Source organism: Melospiza melodia, chromosome 4 (genome assembly GCF_035770615.1).
Source record: "Melospiza melodia melodia isolate bMelMel2 chromosome 4, bMelMel2.pri, whole genome shotgun sequence".
In the NCBI taxonomy this organism is placed as follows: domain Eukaryota; kingdom Metazoa; phylum Chordata; class Aves; order Passeriformes; family Passerellidae; genus Melospiza; species Melospiza melodia.
The window spans coordinates 31,532,508-31,547,473 of NC_086197.1; positions in this window are offsets into that span (position 1 = coordinate 31,532,508).

Below are 14,966 nucleotides of genomic sequence, written 5' to 3' on the forward strand. Positions count from 1 at the left end.
GATGGCAGATTGCAGGAGCTATTTAGTATTATCAAACCAGCCCGACTTGGCACTGGTGCCACCATGGGTCTGGTCACCATCCTGCCTATCGTAGCTTTTCAGGAGCCAGCCGGTCACTCTCAGCCATAGGCCCCAAACACAAACCACGGCCCTTTTCTCTGGAAAACAAAACTCAACTGCCCCTCTTCTGGATGGCAGATTGCAGGAGCCACTGGGTACTATGAAACCAGCCCTACTTGGCACTGGTGCCACCTTGGGTCTGGGAACCATGCTGCGTATCATGGATTTTCAGGAGCCAGCCGTCCACTGCCAGCCACAGGCCCCGAAACACAAACAACTGCCTTTTTCTCTGGCAAACAAAATTCAGCTGCCCCGCTTCTGGATGGCAGATTGCAGGAACCACTTGGTACTAACAAACCAGCCCGACTTGGCACTGGTGCCACCTTGGGTCTGGGAACCATCCTGCGTATCGTGGATTCTAAGGAGCCAGCTGGCCACTCCCAGCCACAGGCCCCAAAACACACACAACGGCGCTTTTCCCTGGAAAACAAAACTCGCCTGCCAACTTTTTGATGGCAGATTGCAGGAGCCACTTGGTACTATCAAACCAGCCCAACTTGGCACTGGTGCCACCATGGGTCTGGTCAACATCCTGCCTATCGTAGCTTTTCAGGAGCCAGCCGGTCACTCCCAGCCATAGGCCCCCAGACACAAAGCTCGGCCTGTTTCCCTGGCACACAAAAGTAAGCTACCGCACTTCTGGATGGCAGATTGCAGGAGCCACTTTGCACCATCAAATCAGCCCAACTTGGCACTGGTGCCACCTTGGCTCTGGGAACCATGCTGCGTAACCCGGATTCTAAGACGACAGGCAGCCACTGCCAGCCACAGGCCTCCAAACAAAATCAACGGCGCTTTTCCCTGGAAAACAAAACTCGCCTGACAACTTTTAGATGGCAGATTGCAGGAGCCAGTTGGTACCATCAAACCAGCCCAACTTGGCACTGGTGCCACCTTGGGTCTGGGAACCATCCTGCCTATTGTTGCTTTTCAGGAGCCAGCCGGTCACTCCTAGCCCTAGGCCCCCAGTCATAAACCTCGGCCCGTTTCCCTGGCACACAAAAGTAAGCTACCCCGCTTCAGGATGGCAGATTGCAGGAGCCACTTTTCACCATCAAACCAGCCCGACGTGGCACTGGTGCCACCTTGGGTCTGGGAACCATCCTGCGTATCGTGTGTTCTAAGGAGCCAGCCGGCCACTCCCACCAACAGTCCCCCAAACACAAACAACGGCGCTTTTCCCTGGAAAACAAAACTCGCCTGACAACTTTTTGATGGCAGATTGCAGGAGCCACTTGGTACTATCAAACCAGCCCAACTTGGCACTGGTGCCACCATGGGTCTGGTAACCATCCTGCCTGTCGTAGCTTTTCAGGAGCCAGGCGGTCACTCCCAGCCATAGGCCCCCAGACACAAACCTCGGCCCGTTTCCCTGGCAAACAAAAGTAAGCTGCCCCGCTTCTGCATGGCAGATTGCAGGTGCTATTTAGTACTATCAAACCAGCCCGACTTGGCACTGGTGCCACCTCTGGTCTGGTCACCATCCTGCCTATCGTGGATTTTCAGGCGCCAGACGGCCACTATCAGCCATATGCCCCCAAAAACAAACCACGGCCCTTTTCTCTGGTAAACAAAACTCAACTGCCCCTCTTCTGGATGGCAAATTTTAGGACGCACTTTGTACTACGAAAACCGCCCGACTTGGCACTGGTGCCACCTTGGGTCAGGGAACCATCCTGCCTATCGTAGCTTTTTAAGGAGCCAGCAGGCCACGCCCAGCCATATAGCCCCAAAAACAAACCACGGACCATTTCTCTTGGAAACAAAAATCCGCTGCCCCGCGTCAGGATGGCAGATTGCAGGAGCCACGTTGCACCATCAAACCACCCCGACTTGGCACTGGTGCCATCTTGGATCTGGGAACCATCCTGCCTATCGTAGCTTTTCAGGAGCCAGCCGGTTACTCCCAACCATAGGCCCCCAGACAGAAAGCTCTGCCCGTTTCCCTGGCAAACAAAAGTAAGCTACCCCGCTTCTGGATGGCAGATTGCAGGAGCCACTTGGTACTATCAAACCAGCCCAACTTGACACTGGTGCCACTTTGGGTCTGGGAACCATGCTGCGTAACGTAGATTCTAAGGCGCCAGGCGGCCACTCCCAGCCACAGGCCCCCAAATACAAACAACGGCGCTTTTCCCTGGAAAACAAAACTCGCCTGCCAGCTTTTTGATGGCAGATTGCAGGAGCCACTTGGTACTATCAAATCATCCCAACTTGGCACTGGTGCCATTATGGGTCTGGGAACCATCCTGCCAAATGTACCATTTCAGGAGCCAGCCGGTCACTCCCAGCCATAGGCCCCCATCACAAACCTCGGACCGTTTCCCTGGCAAACAAAATTAAGCTGCCCCGATTCTGGATGGCAGATTGCAGGAGCCACTTGGTAGTGTCAAAACAGCCCGACTTGGCACTGGTGCCACCTTGGGTCTGGGAACCATCCTGCGTATCGTGGATTCTAAGCAGCCACCCGGCCACTCCGTGCCACAGGCGCCCAAACACAAACAACGGCGCTTTTCCCTGGAAACCAAAACTCGCCTGCCAACATTTTGATGGCAGATTGCAGGAGCCACTTGGTACTATCAAACCAGCCCAACTTGGCACTGGTGCCACCATGGGTCTGGTCACCATCCTGCCTATCGTAGCTTTTCAGGAGCCAGCCGGTCACTCCCAGCCATAAACCCCCAGACACAAACCTCGGCCCGTTTCCCTGGAAAACAAAAGTAAGCACCCCCGATTCTGGATGGCACATTGCAGGAGCCACTTGGTAGTATCAAATTAGCCCAACTTGGCACTGGTGCCATCATGGGTCTGGTAAACATCCTGCCTATCTTAGCTTTTCAGGAGCCGGCCGGTCACTCCCTGCCATAGGCCCCCAGAGAAATACCTCGGCCCGTTTCCCTGGCAAACAAAAGTAAGCTGCCCCTCTTCTGGATGGCAGATTGCAGGAACCACTTGCTACTATCAAACCAGCCCAACTTGGCACTGGTGCCACCTTGGCTCTGGGAACCATGCTGCGTAACGTAGATTCTAAGAGGACAGGCGGACACTCCCAGCCACAGGCCTCTAAACAAAAACAACGGCGCGTTACCCTGGAAAACAAAACTCGCCTGCCAACTTTTTGATGGCAGATTGCAGGAGCCACTTGGTACTATCAAACCAGCCCGACTTGGCACTGGTGCCACCATGGGTCTGGTCACCATCCTGCCTATCGTAGCTTTTCAGGAGCCAGCCGGTCACTCCCAGCCATAGGCCCCCAGACAAATACCTCGGCCCGTTTCCCTGGCAAACAAAAGTAAGCTGCCCCGCTTCTGGATGGCAGATTGCAGGAGCCACATGGTACTATCAAACCAGGCCAACATGGCACTGGTGCCACCTTGGCTCTGGGAACCATCCTGCCTATCGTGGATTTTCAGGCGCCAGCCGGCCACTCTCAGCCATATGCCCCAAAACACAAACCACGGCCCTTTTCTCTGGTAAACAAAACTCAACTGCCCCTCTTCTGGATGGCAAATTGCAGGAGCCACTTGGTACTACGAAAACAGCCCGACTTGGCAGTGATGCCACCTTGGGTCAGGGAACCATCCTGCGTATCGATGTTTTTAAGGAGTCAGCCGGCAACGTCCAGCCATATACCCCCAAAAAAAACCCACGGAACTTTTCTCCAGCAAGCAAAAATCCGCTGCCCCGCGTCTGGATGGCAGATTGCAGGAGCTATTTAGTATTATCAAACCAGCCCGACTTGGCACTGGTGCCACCATCGGTCTGGTCACCATCCTGCCTATCGTAGCTTTTCAGGAGCCAGCCGGTCACTCTCAGCCATAGGCCCCAAACACAAACCACGGCCCTTTTCTCTGGAAAACAAAATTCAACTGCCCCTCTTCTGGATGGCAGATTGCAGGAGCCACTGGGTACTATGAAACCAGCCCGACTTGGCACTGGTGCCACCTTGGGTCTGGGAACCATGCTGCGTATCATGGATTTTCAGGAGCCAGCCATCCACTCCCAGCCACAGGCCCCAAAACACACACAACGGCGCTTTTCCCTGGAAAACAAAACTCGCCTGCCAACTTTTTGATGGCAGATTGCAGGAGCCACTTGGTACTATCAAACCAGCCCAACTTGGCACTGGTGCCACCATGGGTCTGGTCACCATCCTGCCTATCGTAGCTTTTCAGGAGCCAGCCGGTCACTCCCAGCCATAGGCCCCCAGACACAAAGCTCGGCCCGTTTCCCTGGCAAACAAAAGTAAGCTGCCCCGCTTCTGGATGGCAGATTGCAGGATCCACTTGTTATTATCAAACCAGCCCGACTTGGTACTGGTGCCACCTTGGGTCTGGGAACCATCCTGCGTATCGTGTGTTCTAAGGAGCCAGCCGGCCACTCCCAGCCACAGGCCCCCAAACAAAAACAACGGCGATTTTCCCTGGAAAACAAAACTCGCCTGACAACTTTTTGATGGCAGATTGCAGGAACCACTTGGTACTATCAAACCAGCCCAACTTGGCACTGGTGCCACCTTGGGTCTGGGAACCATGCTGCGTATTGTGGATTCTAAGGAGCCAGCCGGCCACTCCAGCCACAGGCCCGCAGACACAAACAACGGCGCTTTTCCCTGGAAAACAAAACTCGCCTGCCAACATTTTGATGGCAGATTGCAGGAGCCACTTGGTACTATGAAATCAGCCGAACATGGCACTGGTGCCACCATGGGTCTGGTCACCATCCTGCCTATCGTAGCTTTTCAGGAGCCAGCCGGTCACTCCCAGCCATAGGCCCCCAGACACAAAGCTCGGCCCGTTTCCCAGGCAAACAAAAGTAAGCTGCCCCGCTTCTGGATGGTAGATTGCAGGAACCATTTGCTACAATCAAACCAGCCCAACTTGGGACTGGTGCCACCTCAGGTCTGGGAACCATCCTGCGTATTTTGGATTCTAAGGAGCCAGCCGGCCACTCCCAGCCACAGGCCCCCAAACACAAACAACGGCGCTTTTCCATGGAAAACAAAACTCGCCTGCCAACATTTTGATGGCAGATTGCAGGAGCCACTTGGTACTATCAAACCAGCCCAACTTGGCACTGGTGCCACCATGGGTCTGGTCACCATCCTGCCTATCGTAGTTTTTCAGGAGCCAGCCGGTCACTCCCTGCCATAGGCCCCCAGACAAAACCTCGGCCCGTTTCCCTGGCAAACAAAAGTAAGCTGCCCCGCTTCTGGATGGCAGATTGCAGGACGCACTTGGTAGTATCAAACCAGCCCAACTTGGCACTGGTGCCACCTCAGGTCTGGGAACCATGCTGCGTATCGTGGATTCTAATTAGCCATCCGTCCACTCCCAGCCACAGGCCCCCAAACAAAAACAACGGCGCTTTTCCCTGGATAACAAACTCGCCTGCCAACTTTTTGATGGCAGATTGCAGGAGCCACTTGGTACTATGAAACCAGCCCAACTTGGCACTGGTGCCACCATGGGTCTGGTCACCATCCTGCCTATCGTAGCTTTTCAGGAGACAGCCAGTCACTCCCAGCCATAGGCCCCCAGACAAAAACCTCGGCCCTTTTCCCTGGCAAACAAAAGTAAGTTAACCCGCTTCTGGATGGCAGATTGCAGGAGCCACTTTTCACCATCAAACTAGCCCGACTTGGCACTGGTGTCACCTCTGGTCTGGGAACCATCCTGCCTGTCGTGGATTCTAATTAGCCAGCCGGCCACTCCCAGCCACAGGCCCCCAAACACAAACAACGGCGCTTTTCCCTGGAAAACAAAACTCGCCTGCCAAGTTTTTGATGGCAGATTGCAGGAGCCACTTGGTACTATCAAACCAGCCCAACTTGGCACTGGTGCCACCATGGGTCTGGTCACCATCCTGCCTATCGTAGCCTTTCAGGAGCCAGCCGGTCACTCCCAGCCATAGGCCCCCAGACAAATATCTCGGCCCGTTTCCCTGGCAAACAAAAGTAAGCTGCCCCGCTTCTGGATGGCAGATTGCAGGAACCACTTGGTACTATCAAACCAGCCCAACTTGGGACTGGTGCCACCTTGGGTCTGGGAACCATCCTGCGTATCGTGGATTCTAAGGAGCCAGCCGGCCACTCCCAGCCACAGCCCCCCAAACACAAACAACGACGCTTTTCCCTGGAAAACAAAACTCGCCTGCCAACTTTTTGATGGCAGATTGCAGGAACCACTTGGTACTATCAAACCAGCCCGACTTGGCACTGGTGCCACCTTGGGTCTGGGAACCATGCTGCGTATCGTGGATTCTAAGGAGCCAGCCGGTCACTCCAGCCACAGGCCCGCAGACACAAACAACGGCGCTTTTCCCTGGAAAACAAAACTCGCCTGCCGACTTTTTGATGGCAGATTGCAGGAGCCACTTGGTACTATGAAATCAGCCGAACATGGCACTGGTGCCACCATGGGTCTGGTCACCATCCTGCCTATCGTAGCTTTTCAGGAGCCAGCCGGTCACTCCCAGCCATAGGCCCCCTGACACAAAGCTCGGCCTGTTTCCCAGGCAAACAAAAGTAAGCTGCCCCGCTTCTGGATGGCAGATTGCAGGACGCACTTGGTACTATAAAACCAGCCCGACTTGGCACTGGTGCCACCTCAGGTCTGGGAACCATCCTGCGTATCGTGGATTCTAAGGAGCCAGCCGGCCACTCCCAGCCACAGGCCCCCAAACACAAACAACGGCGCTTTTCCCTGGAAAACAAAACTCGCCTGCCAACTTTTTGATGGCAGATTGCAGGAGCCACTTGGTACTATCAAACCAGCCCAACTTGGCACTGGTGCCACCATGGGTCTGGTCACCATCCTGCCTATCGTAGCTTTTCAGGAGCCAGCCGGTCACTCCCAGCCATAGGCCCCGAGACACAAAGCTCGGACCGTTTCCCTGGCAAACAAAAGTAAGCTGCCCCGCTTCTGGATGGCAGATTGCAGGAGCCACTTGGTACTATCAAACCAGCCCGACTTGGCACTGGTGCCACCTCTGGTCTGGGACCCATCCTGCGTATCATGGATTCTAAGGAGCCAGTCGGCCACTCCCAGCCACAGGCCCCCAAACACAAACAACGGCCCGTTTCCGTGGCAAACAAAAGTAAGCTGCCCCGCTTCTGGATGGCAGATTGCAGGAACCACTTGGTAGTATCAAACCAGCACAACTTGGCACTGGTGGCACCTCTTGTCTGGTAACCATGCTGCGTATCGTGGTTTCTAAGGAGCCAGCCGGGCACTCCCAACCACAGGTCCCCAAACACAAACAATGGCGCTTTTCCCTGGAAAACAAAACTCGCCTGCCAACTTTTTGATGGCAGATTGCAGGAGCCACTTGGTACTATCAAACTAGCCCAACTTGGCACTGGTGCCACCATGGGTCTGGTCACCATCCTGCCTATCGTAGCTTTTCAGGAGCCAGCCGGTCACTCCCTGCCATAGGCCCCGAGACAGAAAGCCCGGCCCGTTTCCCTGGCAAACAAAAGTAAGCTGCCCCGCTTCTGGATGGCAGATTGCAGGAGCCACTTTGTACTATCAAACCAGCCCGACTTGGCACTGGTGCCACCTCTGGTCTGGGAACCATGCTGCGTATCGTGGATTTTAAGGAGCCAGTCGGCCACTCCCAGCCATACGCCTCCAAACACAAACAACGGTCCATTTCCCTGGCAAACAAAAGTAAGCTGCCCCGCTTCTGGATGTCAGATTGCAGGAACCGCTTGTTGCCAAGTTGGGGTGGTTTGATAGTACCAAGTGGCTCCTGCAATCTGCCATCAAAAAGTTGGCAAGCGAGTTTTGTTTTCCAGGGAAAAGCGCCGTTGTTTGTGTTTGGGGGCCTGTGGCTGGGAGTGGCCAGCTGTCTCCTTAGAATCCACGATAGGCAGGATGGGTCCCAGACCAGAGGTGGCACCAGTGCCAAGTCGGGCTGGTTTGATGGTGCAAAGTGACTCCTGCAATCTGCCATCCAGAAGCGGGGTAGCTTACTTTTGTTTGCCAGGGAAACGGGTAGAGCTTTGTGTCTGGGGGCCTATGGCTGGGAGTGACCGGCTGGCTCCTGAAAAGCTACGATAGGCAGGATGGTGACCAGACCCATGGTGGCACCAGTGCCAAGTTGGGCTGGTTTGATAGTACCAAGTGGCTCCTGCAATCTGCCATCAAAAAGTTGGCAGGTGAGTTTTGTTTTCCAGGGAAAAGCACCGTTGTTTGTGTTTGGGGGCCTGTGGCTGGGAGTGGCCAGCTGGCTCCTTAGAATCCACGATACGCAGGATGGTTCCCAGACCAGAGGTGGCACCAGTGCCATGTTGGCCTGGTTTGATAGTACCATGTGGCTCCTGCAATCTGCCATCCAGAAGCGGGGCTGTTTACTTTTGTTTGCCAGGGAAACGGGCCGAGATATTTGTCTGGGGGCCTATGGCTGGGAGTGAGCGGCTGGCTCCTGAAAAGCTACGATAGGCAGGATGGTGACCAGACCCATGGTGGCACCAGTGCCAAGTTGGGCTGGTTTGATAGTACCAAGTGGCTCCTGCAATCTGCCATCAAAAAGTTGTCAGGCGACTTTTGTTTTCCAGGGAAAAGCGCCGTTGTTCTTGTTTAGAGGCCTGTGGCTGGGAGTGGCCGGCTGCCTCCTTTGAACCCAGGATACGCAGGATGGTTCCCAGAGCCAAGGTGGCACCAGTGCCAAGTTGGGCTGGTTTGATAGTACCAAGTGGCTCCTGCAATCTGCCATCCAGAAGCGGGTCAGCTTACTTTTGTTTCCCAGGGAAACGGGCCGAGGTTTGTGTCTGGGGGCCTATGGCTGGGAGTGACCGGCTGGCTACTGAAAAGCTACGATAGGCAGGATGGTTACCAGACTCATGGTGGCACCAGTGCCAAGTCGGGCTGGTTTGATAATACTAAATAGCTCCTGAAATCTGCCATTCAGACGCGGGGCAGCGGATTTTTGTTTGCTGGAGAAAAGTTCCGTGGTTTGTTTTTGGGGGTATATGGCTGGACGTGGCCGGCTGGCTCCTTAAAAAGATCGATACGCAGGATTGTTCCCTGACCCAAGGTGGCATCACTGCCAAGTCGGGCTGTTTTCGTAGTACCAAGTGCGTCCTGCAATTTGCCATCCAGAAGAGGGGCAGTTGAGTTTTGTTTGCCAGAGCAAAGGGCCGTGGTATATGTTTCGGGGCATATGGCTGAGAGTGGCCGGCTGGCCCCTGAAAATCCACGATAGGCAGGATGGTTCCCAGAGCCAAGGTGGCACCAGTGCCATGTTGGCCTGGTTTGATAGTACCATGTGGCTGCTGTAATCTGCCATCCAGAAGCGGGGCAGCTTACTTTTGTTTGCCAGGGAAACGGGCCGAGATATTTGTCTGGGGGCCTATGGGTGGGAGTGACCGGCTGGCTCCTGAAAAGCTACGATAGGCAGGATGGTTACCAGACCCATGGTGGCACCAGTACCAAGTTGGGCTGGTTTGATAGTACCAAGTGGCTCCTGCAATCTGCCATCAAAAATTTGGCAGGCGAGTTTTGTTTTCCAGGGAAAAGCGCCGTTGTTTTTGTTTAGAGGCCTGTGGCTGGGAATGGCCGCCTGTCCTCGTAGAATCTACGTTACGCAGCATGGTTCCCAGAGCCAAGGTTGCACGAGGGCCAAGTCGGGCAGGTTTGATAGTACCAAATGCATCCTGCAATCTGCCATCCAAAAGCAGGGCAGTTTACTTTTGTTTGCCAGGGAAACGGGCCGAGGTTTCTGTCTGGGGGCCTATGGCAGGGAGTGACCGGCTGGCTCCTGAAAAGCTACGATAGGCAGGATGTTTACCAGACCCATGGTGGCACCAGTGCCAAGTTGGGCTGATTTGATAGTACCAAGTGGCTCCTGCAATCTGCCATCCAGAATCGGGGCAGATTACTTTTGTTTTCCAGGGAAACGGGCCGAGGTTTGTGTCTGGGGGTCTATGGCTGGGAGTGACCGGCTGGCTCCTGAAAAGCTACGATAGGCAGGATGGTGACCAGACCCATGGTGGCACCAGTGCCAAGTTGGGCTGGTTTGATAGTACCAAGTGGCTCCTGCAATCTGCCATCAAAATGTTGGCAAGCGAGTTTTGTTTTCCAGGGAAAAGCGCCGTTGTTTGTGTTTGGGCGCCTGTGGCTCAGAGTGGCCGGGTGGCTGCTTAGAATCCACGATACGCAGGATGGTTCCCAGACCCAAGGTGGCACCAGTGCCAAGTCGGGCTGGTTTGACACTACCATGTGGCTCCTGCAATCTGCCATCCAGAATCGGGGCAGCCAAATTTTGTTTGCCAGGGAAACGGTCCGAGGTTTGTGTCTGGGGGACTATGGCTGGGAGTGACCGGCTGGCTCCTGAAATGCTACAATAGGCAGGATGGTTCCCAGACCCATAGTGGCACCAGTGCCAAGTTGGGATGATTTGATAGTACCAAGTGGCTCCTGCAATCTGCCATCAAAAAGCTGGCAGGCGAGTTTTGTTTTCCAGGGAAAAGCGCCGTTGTTTGTGTTTGGGGGCCTGTGGCTGGGAGTGGCCGGCTGGCTCCTTAGAATCCACGATATGCAGGATTGTTCCCAGACCCAAGGTGGCACCAGTGCCAAGTCGGGCTGGTTTGATGGTGCAAAGTGGCTCCTGCAATCTGCCATCCAGACGCGGGGCAGCGGATTTTTGTTTCCATGAGAAATGGTCCGTGGTTTGTTTTTGGGGGTATATGGCTGGGCGTGGCCGGCTGGCCCCTTAAAAAGCTCGATATGCAGGATGGTTCCCTGACACAAGGTGGCACCAGTGCCTCGTCGGGCGGTTTTCGTAGTACAAAGTGCGTCCTAAAATTTGCCATCCAGAAGAGGGGCAGTTGAGTTTTGTTTGCCAGAGAAAAGGTCCGTGGTTTGTTTTTGGGGGCATATGGCTGAGAGTGGCCGGCTGGCCCCTGAAAATCCACGATAGGCAGGATGGTTCCCAGACCAGAGGTGTCACCAGTGCCAAGTCGGGCTGGTTTGATAGTACTAAATAGCTCCTTCAATCTGCCATGCAGAAGCGGGGCAGCTTACTTTTGTTTGCCAGGGAAACGGGCCGAGGTTTGTGTCTGGGGGCCTATGGCTGGGAGTGACCGACTGGCTCCTGAAAAGCTACGATAGGCAGGATGGTGACCAGACCCATGGTGGCACCAGTGCCAAGTTGGGCTGGTTTGATAGTACCAAGTGGCTCCGGCAATCTGCCATCAAAAAGTTGGCAGGCGAGTTTTGTTTTCCAGGGAAAAGCGCCGTTGTTTGTGTTTGGGGGCCTGTGGCTGGGAGTGGCCAGCTGGCTCCTTAGAAGCCACGATACGCAGGATGGTTCCCAGACCAGAGGTGGCACCAGTGCCAAGTTGGGCTGGTTTGATGGTGGAAAGTGGCTCCTGCAATCTGCCATCCAGAAGCGGGGTAGCTTACTTTTGTTTGCCAGGGAAACGGGCCGAAATATTTGTCTAGGGGCCTCTGGCTGGGGGTGGCTGGCTGGCACATGAAAAGCTACGATAGGCAGGATGGTGACCAGACCCATGGTGGCACCAGTGCCAAGTTGGGCTGGTTTGATAGTACCAAGTGGCTCCTGCAATCTGCCATCAAATGTTTGGCAGGCGAGTTTTGTTTTCCAGGGAAAAGCACCGTTGTTTGTGTTTGGGGGCCTGTGGCTGGGAGTGGCCAGCTGGCTCCTTAGAATCCACGATACGCAGGATGGTTCCCAGACCCAAGGTGGCACCAGTGCCAAGTCGGGCTGGTTTGTTAGTACCAAGTGGTTCCTGCAATCTGCCATCCAGAAGCGGGGCAGCTGAATTTTGTTTGCCAGAGAAAAAGGCTGTTGTTTGTGTTTCGGGGCCTGTGGCTGGCAGTGGACGGCTGGCTCCTGAAAATCCATGATACGCAGCATGGTTCCCAGACCCAAGGTGGCACCAGTGCCAAGTCGGGCTGGTTTGATACTACCAAGTGCGTCCTGCAATCTGCCATCCAGAAGCGGGGCAGCTTAATTTTGTTTGCCAGGGAAACGGGCCGTGGGTTTTGTATGGGGGCCTATGGCTGAGAGTGGCCGGCTGGCTCCTGAAAATCCACGCTAGGCAGCATGGTTCCCAGATGCAAGGTGGCACCAGTGCCAAGTCGGGCTGGTTTGATGGTGCAAAGTGGCTCCTGCAATCTGCCATCCAGAAGCGGGGCAGCTGATTTTTGTTTGCCAGAGAAAAATTCCGTGGATTGTTTTTGGGGGCATATTGCTGGGAGTGGCCGGCTGGCTCCTTAAAATGCTCGATACGCATGATGGTTCCCAGGCCCAAGGTGTCACCACTACCAAGTCGGCCTGCGGTTTTAATATCTAGTTCATCCTGCAATTTGCCATCCAGAAGAGGGGCAGTTGAGTTTTGTTTGCCAGAGAAACGGGCCGAGGTTTCTGTTTGGGGACATATGGCTGAGAGTGGCCGGCTGGCCCCTGAATATCCACGATACACAGCATGGTTCCCAGATCCAAGGTGGCACCAGTGCCAAGTTGGGCTGGTTTGATAGTCCCAAGTGTCTCCTGCAATCTGCCATCCAGAAGCGGGGCAGCTTACTTTTGTTTGCCAGAGAAATAGGCCTAGGTTTTTGTCTGGGGGCCTGTGGCTAGGAGTGGCCGGCTGGCTCCTTAGAATCCACGATACGCAGGATGTTTCCCAGACCCAAGGTGGCACCAGTGCCAAGTCGGGCTGGTTTGATAGTACCAAGTGGCTCCTGCAAACTCCATCAAAATGTTGGCAGACGTGTTTTGTTTTCCAGGGAACAGCGCCGTTGATTTTGTTTGGGGACCTGTGGCTGGGAGTGGCCGGCTGGCTCCTTAGAATCCACGATACGCAGGATGGATCCCAGACCCAAGGTGGCACCAGTGCCAAGTCGGGCTGGTTTGATTACACCAAGTGGCTCCTGCAATCTGCCATCCAGAAGTGAGGCAGCTAAGTTTTGTTTGCCAGAAAAAAGGGCCGTGGTTTTTGTTGGGGGCCTGTGGCTGGGAGTGGCCGGCTGGCTCCTTAGAATCCACCATACGCAGGATGGTTCCCAGACCCAAGGTGGCACCAGTGCCAAGTCGGGCTGGTTTGATAGTACCAAGTGGCTCCTGCAATCTGCCATCCAGAAGCGGTGCAGTTGAGTTTTGTTTGCCAGAGAAAAGGGCCGTGGGTTGTGTTTGGGGGCATATGGCTGGGAGTGGCCGGCTGTCTCATTAAAAAGATCGATACGCAGGATGGTTCCCAGACCCAAGGTGGCACCAGTGCCAAGTCGGGCTGTTTTTATAGTACCAAGTGCGTCCTGCAATTTGCCATCCAGAAGAGGGGCAGTGGAGTTTTGTTTGCCAGAGAATAGCGCCGTTGTTTGTGTTTGGGAGCTTGTGGCTGGGAGTGGCCGACTGGCGCCGTAGAATCTGTGTTACGCAGCATGGTTCCCAGACCAGAGGTGGCACCAGTGCCAAGTTGGGCTGGTTTGATAGTACCAAGTGGCTCCTGCAATCTGCCATCCAGAAGCGGGGCAGCTTACTTTTGTTTGCCAGGGAAACGGGCCGAGGTTTGTGACTGGGGACCTATGGCTGGGAGTGACCGGCTGGCTCCTGAAAAGCTACGATAGGCAGGATGGTGACCAGACCCATGGTGGCACCAGTGCCAAATTGGGCTGGTTTGATAGTACCAAGTGGCTCCTGCAATCTGCCATCAAAAAGTTGTCAGGCGAGTTTTGTTTTCCAGGGAAAAGCGCCGTTGTTTGTATTTGGGGGCCTGTGGCTGGGAGTGGCCGGCTGGCTCCTTTGAACCCACAATACGCAGGATGGTTCCCAGACCCAAGGTGGCACCAGTGCCAAGTCGGGCTGGTTTGATACTACCAAGTGCGTCCTGCAATCTGCCATCCAGAAGCGGGGCAGCTTAATTTTGTTTGCCAGGGAAACGGGCCGTGGGTTTTGTTTGGGGGCCTATGGCTGAGAGTGGCCGGCTGGCTCCTGAAAATCCACGCTAGGCAGCATGGTTCCCAGATGCAAGGTGGCACCAGTGCCAAGTCGGGCTGGTTTGATGGTGCAAAGTGGCTCCTGCAATCTGCCATCCAGAAGCGGGGCAGCTGATTTTTGTTTGCCAGAGAAAAATTCCGTGGATTGTTTTTGGGGGCATATTGCTGGGAGTGGCCGGCTGGCTCCTTAAAATGCTCGATACGCATGATGTTTCCCAGGTCCAAGGTGTCACCACTACCAAGTCGGCCTGCGGTTTTAGTATCAAGTTCATCCTGCAATTTGCCATCCAGAAGAGGGGCAGTTGAGTTTTGTTTGCCAGAGAAACGGGCCGAGGTTTCTGTTTGGGGACATATGGCTGAGAGTGGCCGGCTGGCCCCTGAATATCCACGATACACAGCATGGTTCCCAGATCCAAGGTGGCACCAGTGCCAAGTTGGGCTGGTTTGATAGTACCAAGTGTCTCCTGCAATCTGCCATCCAGAAGCGGGGCAGCTTACTTTTGTTTGCCAGAGAAATAGGCCTAGGTTTTTGTCTGGGGGCCTGTGGCTAGGAGTGGCCGGCTGGCTCCTAAGAATCCACGATACGCAGGATGTTTCCCAGACCCAAGGTGGCACCAGTGCCAAGTCGGGCTGGTTTGATAGTACCAAGTGGCTCCTGCAAACTCCATCAAAAAGTTGGCAGGCGTGTTTTGTTTTCCAGGGAACAGCGCCGTTGATTTTGTTTGGGGGCCTGTGGCTGGGAGTGGCCGGCTGGCTCCTTAGAATCCACGATACGCAGGATGGTTCCCAGACCCAAGGTGGCACCAGTGCCAAGTCGGGCTGGTTTGATTACACCAAGTGGCTCCTGCAATCTGCCATCCATAAGTGAGGCAGCTAAGTTTTGTT